The sequence below is a fragment of the Perissodus microlepis genome, chromosome 11 (assembly GCF_051167445.1).
Source record: "Perissodus microlepis isolate ML-2025 ecotype Zambia chromosome 11, ASM5116744v1, whole genome shotgun sequence".
NCBI classification, from domain to species: domain Eukaryota; kingdom Metazoa; phylum Chordata; class Actinopteri; order Cichliformes; family Cichlidae; genus Perissodus; species Perissodus microlepis.
In genome coordinates, this window is record NC_140471.1 from 15,009,820 (window position 1) to 15,019,788 (window position 9,969).

Here is a 9,969-nt window from a genome sequence, read left to right on the forward strand (position 1 = left end):
AAACACACGCATGCGGCTGATGGAGATCCACTATTCTGCACGTGCAGAAAAAGGCACATTTATAATTATTTATAAATACATAAAGATGCAGCAATTTGTAATAATACACACAATTTTAAAATGATCCCATTGTCTGTAATGCAAAGAGAAGGTTGTTAAAGCTACAATCCTTGTTTTCCTTTGTCATTTGAAGGTAAACACGCACACACACACACACACGCACACACACACACACACACACACACGCACGCACACACACAGTTAAGCAAATGTCCAAATTGTATTTGTATATTTTAGATCATCTCAGTTTGAATTGTTATATCAGAGCACTACAAATAATTTGTGACTACAGGTCAAGACTTTAGCTAAGCACACGCAAAACCCATGATGAACCATAACATAATAGAAATAAACAAACCATAACTGTTGTGTAATTTAAATGAAAGAATCACGTGTTAATGTGTAAAACAATGTTCACTTTATACCTAAAAGCCTCTTCTCTTCCTGCTGCAGTCTGCCAGGAGACAGTGCTGCGTCTGAGAGGGAATCAGCAAACTTATTATGTGTGTGCGTGCGTGCGTGTGTGTTTGTGTGAGAGCCGTAAAACGATGGCAGCCTCCTTGCTGCAGGACATTTGACACATGGTCCACATGTGTGCGAACACACACACACATACGCTTCACACAGCTTCACACTCCCACATAAAAACCTATGTTCTCACTTTCTCCAACATAAAAAAGACAAGACTGAATTACACCAAATATTCTTAGCGATGGGGGAGAAAAGAAAATATTTCTGCTGTGAACAACATTAAGCCGCATCAGGTGCAAGATGAAAGTTAAGGCTAACTTTAATCACTTGGAACAAAAGACTTTTTTCTTAATGCTTATCTTTGGCAACTTGGCTGGCAGATGTGACTATAACCTTGATCTTGAATTCCTCCCTATATAAAGTAAGATAACCATAGCTTTAAAGGCACTCTCATATCGGTTTGGAGAGCTGGACAATAAATCATTCTCTAAGGGAAAAAAACAAAACAAAAAACAAATGAAGTCACTCAAAATCAGCAAATCTAAAGATGTAACTTTACAATTTGCTGTGTGGACACATTCATTTAGACTAAAAGGCTACATGAAAAGTTTCTACCAAATGAGCAGCAAATACATTTAAGTTACAACCATAGATATCATAGATATAATTATTATGCCTGGAAACTCAAAACAGTTAATATTTAATAATAGATATGCGGAGAAATGTATTATTTTGGTTCTTTAGCAGTAAGGGAGCCAACACGTTATCCAATGCAGCTAAGTGACAACTCATCTGGTGAGCTTTCACCGCTGAGCCATAAGTGTTTATTTTTCTGTTATTTTTTCCTCCTTGACTTTTACACGCATATTACTTTTCACATTGACGGACGTGAGCCGAGGCCGCCCTCGGCGGCTCTCTCTCTCCGTTTTGGTAATGCGTGCTGCCGTTTGCGAGCCCATTGTTTGACATTTCACTGTCAGCTGATCGCACAGGCTTAGTCAGTGGAATTGTGGAGTAATGAAGAAATTTCATACTGACTGTTTCCCTCTGTGAACGCGCTTATTTCGCCCATATTTGAAGGAAAACAAATGACATTCCGCTCGTGCCTGCAATCATGTGCTCGCGTTTTGCGAAGAACCAGAATAGATGCATGTAAAGATGTTTGTTTCAGGCCCTGAACGGGGATTCTTCTTCTCAAGTGTATAGCTCAACAGGCTGCTGCTGCTCACAGTGATGCGCTGTAAAGGAGGGCAGTTAGAGGGTTATATGAGGTTATAAATTACCACACTGTAGGGTTGCTTTCCCACCCCCCCTGAGAATTAGATATTTTGTTGCAGTTCTGTCCTTTTTTTTTCCATTAAGCAATACAATACAATGGAATGCTCAACATGTGAAGTGCAATTTTATTTTACTGTTAAAAAGAGAACATTTATGAGAAACCAGGGGAATGCAGACAAGGCATTATTTGAGGTGTGTCCATTTAAGAGATTTTTAACAAGTATAATTTTAGAGCGGGTTACAAGGCTAATTATCTAAGTAAACATGACTTGCCTTTCTGTTTCTTTAGTTTGTTTTCTTTTTGTGAAATGTGGCTCTTTCCCCTCTTTGTTCAGCACACAGAGCAAATTGCCTGCCCCCTTTTGTTTCATCTACACTTGACTCATGTTTGTGTGCTACCTGTTTGAAGTGAAAATGTGTGACATTTGGGCATGGCACAGTGTGAACAGACAGGCCATCATTGGGACGGGGCTGTCGGCTGTTTGTTTAATGCCCTGCCTACTGTGAAAGTCTCCCTGAAACAGGCGCAGTAAATATCCCCATTGATCCAGAGGCAGGGGGCCCTACGATGATGTAGTGGCGAAGAGCCACGGGAGTAAATCCAGCCGACAGTAATCCAATCCCATTCTCAAGGCTCTGGGATCTGAGATAGGTGCTTTAAATCCAAAAGTGTGCCTTTTTGCACAATTTCTCTGCCTGTGTTGATGCTGTGTCTTTTGTGGGGTTTTTTTAAAACTTCCATATCTCAGCTCGAGAGTCGGTCGGTGGCCTGCTGAGGCGTTTCATCTCCTATCCTTTATATTTTCTTAAATTCCAAGTCCTATAATGATGCCACAAATTTAGCTTTGTGCTCATTTCAGTGTCAAATTCACGCCCACACTTCTCCTGTTTTTGCTCGTCTAAAGCATGTGCATCCACCTGAAGTAAAAACTACAAAGTTAAGAGAGTGTGAAAGCTGTGTGTGTGTGTGTGTGTGTGTGTGTGTGTGCGCACCTGTGTGTGTGTGTGTGTGTGTGTGTGTGTGTGTGTGTGTGTGTGTGTGTGTGTGTGTGTGTGTGATAGCACACCTCAGGTAATCAGTGTTTTCTGTGGATGGCAGAGGGACACACTGGAAACTCAGAAACCCCCATTAGGCTGGAATTTCCCTGTGATGGCCAAAAGCTGCCTACCTAGCGCTTGACTGGTTGCTTGGCTGCTCCAGCAAGTGTTAGTTTTCATGCAGGCTCTCAAGATGACAAAGTTACGCAGCCCAGATCCCCTGGAATAGGACTGTGTGGTTACCTCAAATTCTTTCCTGTATGGATTGTTAAGAGCTGATGAAGCATGGTGCACTTTAGCCTGGTGGGCATTAACAGTTTGCTGCAATGAAGGATTGGCTATTTCACCAACATAGATGCTTGTAGTCCTAAATTAACATCAGAATTATTTTTAATGCACTCTACTGACTGTAGTCAGTGGTTATTATACCCTCCATTTAGCACCACCTACCACAGAGTGCAACAGAAAGTTTCAGAAAAGTGAGAAACATCACGATTAATTTCAGTTTAAAAAAAGGACTTTTAATGGGAATTATTGCACTAATAGGTTCAACATTCACGGTCAAGTGTGTAAAAAAAAAACAAAAACGGTTTTGTGGATCTTTGTGTGGGTGTAATTTTGCAAAACGGCTCCAGAGTGGGTAAACTCGCCTTCACTTTTACATATCCATTTCTTAAAAACTACGTGAGCGGTGAAATGCAGGCTAAAGGATATCCCCCTTGTAATGCTACTGAGGGCTAGCCAAGGTGCGATTATAGTGTGCAGTAAGGTGCCTACAGAAAACAAGGAAAAGAAGTATGAGGAACGGTGGGGGTGTTTTTTGGAAAATCAATGAGTGCGTGGAACATAGTGGTGGTGCACCTGAAAGTGAACACGTCATCAATTAAACAAACTTGGTGAACAGGGCCAATTCATCAGAGAGCGGTGTGGATCAGCTATTGGGTTCAGCTTCGACGTGACAAATGCCGGACCTCCTCTGTGTGCCCAAGGTTGCCGATCGATAGAGATCATCATCGTGATGTGGCCTTTTATCTCACAACCCGCTCCCTCAAGCCTTATATTATTCCCAACACAGAGATCTCAAAGGAGGAGGAGGGGTGAGAAGGGCGCGGGCCTGATTGTATCTTTTATTCTTAGAACGCATAAGCATTATTTGTTCAAACGATTTTCATGGCTTTTGATGACCAGCTTTGTCCTCCAGCAGGAAAGTTTTGATGGTTTCTGTTAGGTTTTTGTTTTTGTACCTGCTGCCGCAGTTTGCCTCATCTGGGGATTATTCCTTGGAAGATGAAGATCACTCTGGTTAACATGACACTGTTTGCTGAGCGATTGAATCCTCTCAATACAAGCCTGCTCCCCCTCAGCGGCACTTATTCAAATGTGTCAAATCCGGCTGAGGGGAAAGCCTCCAGGGTTCCTATTGATTTGTGCCATTATGGAATTCCATGCCAATAAACTGTCATGACTTACTGTAACAATCCAATGATTCGGCTCCATTTCAGTCACATGACAAAGAAGAGCTTCCTCATTATCAGAGGCCATTATGAGAAAATGGAGTTTTGCAATTGAGTTATGCAATGATAAATATTGACTTATTTCGGTTTTAATCGGCTGGTTTAACTGTGTTATTGGTGTATGGGGCCTATAGAGTTGCCAGTAATTGTAGTTGTGGTATGAATGACCCACAGCGCTGTAGGCATGTGGATTCTTTCATTTACAATATTTTCTTTTCTTGTGCAGCTTTCCAGTTGCCTTGTCCCCTTACAGAACACCGCTCTCCCGCTCATCCTACTGAAACAGGGAAGGCGTGACCAGGTGATGGAGAACAGCTGAGTGGGTCAGCCTCCCCTGACACCACACCCTGAACCCACTGCTTCTCACCTCCCCCGCAGCTGAGCCACAAGCCACACCCTGCCACAGTAGCGTTGTTAGTATGTGCATCGTGATCCACTCCTCCGACCTAATCTCTCATTCTTTTGTGAAGCCAAATGAGGCATACACAAACTCTGATGTAATGTTTGACATATGAATTATTGCTTTTTAAGACAGAAAATGTTGGGTAAGATTTTGATGTAGTGTGTATATAGAGTTGACATCTTGTGTTTATTGCCTGTTATGCAGTATATACACAGCTGACAATCCCACTTGCAAAAGTGTAGTACTGAGTGTTTCAGCGTTTTACCTGCAAAAAACCCACTAAAGATGTAAAAGGGAATCAAACAGAAAGTAAGAAAAAGTAAATTTGTGGAAATAAGAGCTTTTATAGGGCGACCTGTGATACCTGCAGGACATGTAGCATTAGGGTTATGAATGGTAAAAGTATGATCCATTGAAAGAATAACTGGCAAGTACAGTGTAATGCAATCATACTGTTTCCTTAAATGATGAAGCAAAAACAGTAGCAAACTTTGTCCATATATGTTTATTTTCTTATGGGTCTTGTAGTCTATATTTATCAAATCTGTTCAGTTCTTTGCAAGTGCTGAAACACTACACCTGAGCTGTAGTGTAAAATATGCATGCGGACACTATCAGTTACATGCTTCAAGCCTGCTCCAGCTGGGAGAAAATTAGGATATTACAACTCACTCTGCGTTTCACCAGCCAGTCCTAGTTTCCCAACACTGATTTGAGCCAGTCTCTGCTATCTGCTGTTCATTAGATGGGATTTCAGCCCCCGTAGCAGCAGGAATGAATGAAGGAACTAGCTCCAGCAGTTGGACAAATATAGCAGAGAGGGCACTTGTTTGATTCCAACTGAAATCAAACAACAATCACATTCTAGCCCTTACAACTATCAGCGCTGGGTAAATCTCTGTTATAAATCTGATGTCTGTTCCAACATTTCCAGGCTGGCCCACCTGTAGTGATGTGTTCTAGGTCAACCAGGCTCAATTGGTTGGCTAGAGCTAAAGAGAGCAACCGAAAGCTAAATCAGCTCAGACTAAGGAAGTAACAACAACAATGTAGCCAAAAAATGTTTCTGGGACATATTGAGAATAGAGATAAAAATAAATAAATGATAGCACTTGTTTTCACTTACTTGCTATACTAAGTACCAGTCAACATCCTTTGTGTAATTACTCTCACTACCAAAAGGGGGACATGCATGTTAGTTTAACAGCTCATGACACTGCTAACCCTTTAAGGATACAATAAACACATTCTGACTTCACAGAATTACAGAACATTCTCTTTACAGGTTACTCGACCATTTACAATTTAACTGTATTTTCTCTTGGTAGTACATTGCTGCATAGTCTGTCTTTTCACACCGTTGCTGGAAATTCTCTCCTAAAAAAGTGATAGCGGATCTATACTGAAAACAAATTGATGCAGAGCATTAAAACTGCACAAGTCCCTAAAATACCTTACAATATGGGTAATAAAAACCCCGGCCTCAGCAGATCCTCACCAGAAACCGTCATGACTCAGAATGTTTTTGATGTATCCTGATCGTGAACAGTTCTTGCTGATGTATGGAACTTGAAGATTTCAGAGTTGTCTCTGTTGGTGATTGACATGATGAGAGGATCAATGTTAAAGCCTTCCTGCCAAGCAATAATCCATCCAAACTGATCACGCTTAAAATTGCCTAGTGGTATTGATTATATGTGCAGGCACAGAAAACACTGTAAGCACTGCAATAATAATCAAGTTAGCTGAGGGGTCAGATTTCTTCCCCTTGTTTTTGTCTTTGGTATTTGTTTTAAATTTCCATTGCATTTACAGTCCATAGTTAGTTAGTCACTTGACCAAATTAGTACCACTTTAGCATCCAGAATGCTTTTAAATTTGAAGAACTACCAACCTTATGAAACCATAACAGTGATATAAGTTGTAGTGGAATTTTAAAAAGATGTAATCTAACGTTATTGTAAGGACAGTTGCAAAAGAAATCGATGGTGCACTAAGAAGTATAAGAAAAACCTAAGCTCTGCTCAAAAACATAGTTCATTTTCTATTTTATAACAATCCATCCATCTATTTTCTCACACTTATCCATTTCAAGGTCAACGGGAGGTTGAACACAGTCTCAGCTCTCACAGGTTGTAGGTCTATCAAAGGGCTAAAGAATAGAAACAGATACCTATTCACCCTCACGTTCACACTATTTTAGTTCTCAGTCACACAGCCACAGGTGTTGAAGGAAAAAATGTGTGCGGCAACCAGTTGGTATTATTATTGGTAGTATTCCAGGAGATTGCTGACAGTGGTTCGGTAAAATTGGTGAGATTATTTTGGTTGCTAGCAGGTTGTACTCTTTAATGGAGGATGCAAAACTTGTAAGTGAAAACCAGAGTAGTTGGTGGGTGTTTGCAGACAAGTCAATGTTTACTATGCAAACTGTAGCAATCTGCAAGTGGCCAGCATACCTGTCTTTGGATTGTGGGAGGAAGCCGAAACACCTGGTGAAAGCCCTTGCATGCATAGGTTGCATGTTTTTCCATGCATGCATGGGAAAACTTGCAAACACCATACAGAAAGACCCCAGGTGGCCAGTGGATACGAACTCAGGACATACTTGGTGTGAGGTGACAGTGCTAACCATGTGTTATCATTAAAAAAAATCTGTGTTACATAGATGCCCTTCATATTTTCTATAAATCAGGTTCAGGCTATAATATTTTCATAGCTTTTTGCTTGCATCCAAGATTATTTTAAATAAGTACTTATGTGTTACTGTGGTCATGTTTACAGATGGTGTTCAATGCAGTGTTAAAGTAGTTGACCAATAATTTTTTATCATAGTTTTTGTCAACAACATTTTTTTCTGACAAAAACAAGACAATAACTAAATAAAAACTAACACCCAAGGACAAAAAGTATGATGAAACTTGATTTTCCAACAGATTATCCAATTAGAAGTAATCTCCTTGTGCTGTAACATTAGACACACACTTTTGATCTGCACCAGGAAACAGTACAACTAGCTCCGTGTTACTCATGAAAACACAACAAAATGTCAACACTTGGGAGGAAGAGTGGAGCAGACATATGGACACATTTCACATTTGATGTCAACGAAAATAAGACTCTTAGTAAACCATGTGGAGCAACTCTCATCAATAAAATCACATCAAACTTATACACTTTATATTTTAGTCAACCTATAGATTTAGTCTAGTATAACCTTTTGATAGTTAGTCAACTTAAAATAAAAGAATTTAGATGCCTAAATGATAACTAAATTACTTTTTAGTCAAAAGACTGTGACTAAAACTAAATGAAAATTTGATGTCAAATTAACATGAGTTCATTGTCTCCAAAAAGCATGTAGTTCTGACAATTTAATTCTAAAAGTTGGCCTATGTGTTGAATGTAAACCACTGACCAGAGTTATTTAGAAACTTTTAACTCCTGGAGAAGAGGATTAGTAGACTAAATAGCAATTTTAATCCTTTAAGTTCCCTTTTAGTTTACTGTATCTCAAATTAAGTGAAGAGATAACTCTTCTCTTTTTGTGAAAGATCCACACAGCCGAGACCCAGGTAGTAAAATATATAGCGGCCTAAGCAAGTACTTTAAAAGTAATTTAAAAGAGGTATGTTTTGCAAAATTATATGCATGAATAACTTTTTTTTTTCTTTCTGCGGAGCACTTTGGGCAGCGCATGTGCATGATAAAAGCTATATAAATAAAGCTAGGCTGTGTTGAGTAAAACGAGATATGCTGTGGCAGCAGGTTGGAAACTTAGCAGCCTGCAATGGAGTCTGCAGGACAATGGCGTCCATGATCACAGTAGACCATTGCATTACATCTTATCATTTCCTCTGGAGCTGAAACTCAAACTGAGACTCATCAATAATGCACCTATGATCTCCCATTCAGAAGATCTCAATGGCAGATCAAGCTACTCTTGTATCTCCTCCTCCTCACTCTCCACTTCTAGCACATACTTTCTTTAATGCCCATACATGTAAATTCATGCCGCTGACCACAATCTCCACACTAATGGCTTCAAATGTCATAGACTCTCATTTGGAGGTTTAGTTTTTAGCATAGATTATCCCATTAGTCCATTCATTCTGCCTTTTTATTAAAACCACCACAAATGTCTCCATAATGATTTTTTTTTCTTTTTGTTCTCTTGGTCAGAGCAATAAAACGTCAAGCTTTGTCTCAGGACAAAGTGATATTCTTGACTATATGGGGTGAGAGATGCTCCTCTGTTTGGCTCTCTTACTCTCTAACTGAATTATTAAATACTCAGAATCTGGTTGAGCAGTGTACATTTTCCTAAAGGTCACAAAGTTCATTAACTATGGACTGCCATTGATTGTATCATTGTGTGTTTCTCTTCTTGGTTTTCTATCCCCTTCATTGAGTAGGCACAACTTAAGGACAGACTTCCACTCTCCTCATCTATAGCCTGTTAGTTCTAACACACACACACGCACACACATATATTTATATATCTATATCTATAAATTATGTCAAATTTTAACTTTATCATAACATGTAAATTTAAAATACCTTCTTGAAATTAAACTGCAGCAGTTAGACCTTGATCTAGGATACGACTTCACAAAAGTTTGAGGTTTCTGAGTCCAGCGCATGTTGGCTGGCTGACGAGCGTTTTAGTTTGGAGGCCGCATGCTTTTTTTCCCCACTAGCTGTATCTTTAGACAGAAAAATCCATAATGACTATGACAGCCGCAGTATCTGTTTCACAACAGTCCGCTCGTGTCAATCAGCGTGATGCCGATAAAGATCTGTATTTTGATTGAACGTGTGCAAAACTACTCATACTTTACACAAGCCACTTTGATGTTAAACCATTTGAAATCATATCAGATGCTGCCCTCCGACAGAGCAGCCCAATCAACGGAGATGATTTCATAAAGAGGGCTCTTGGGTTTCAGCATCATAAATAACTCATGGTAATCCCATATTTCTCTGACTTCTCTCATTTGAGGTTGAGCTGGAAAGAGGGCAGTTGTGACAAACATTGTTAGCACGACTGCCAAACCATCCAGACCTGGCTATATATGTCTTGGCTCCTCTGGACCTATGAGGTGATGTCCTGAGCTGCTCACATCCTTACACTCTTTAACCCGCAATAGTTACAGTTTTAAGGACCATTTAAATATAATTGTGAGAATTTGTTTTGTCTTTGTA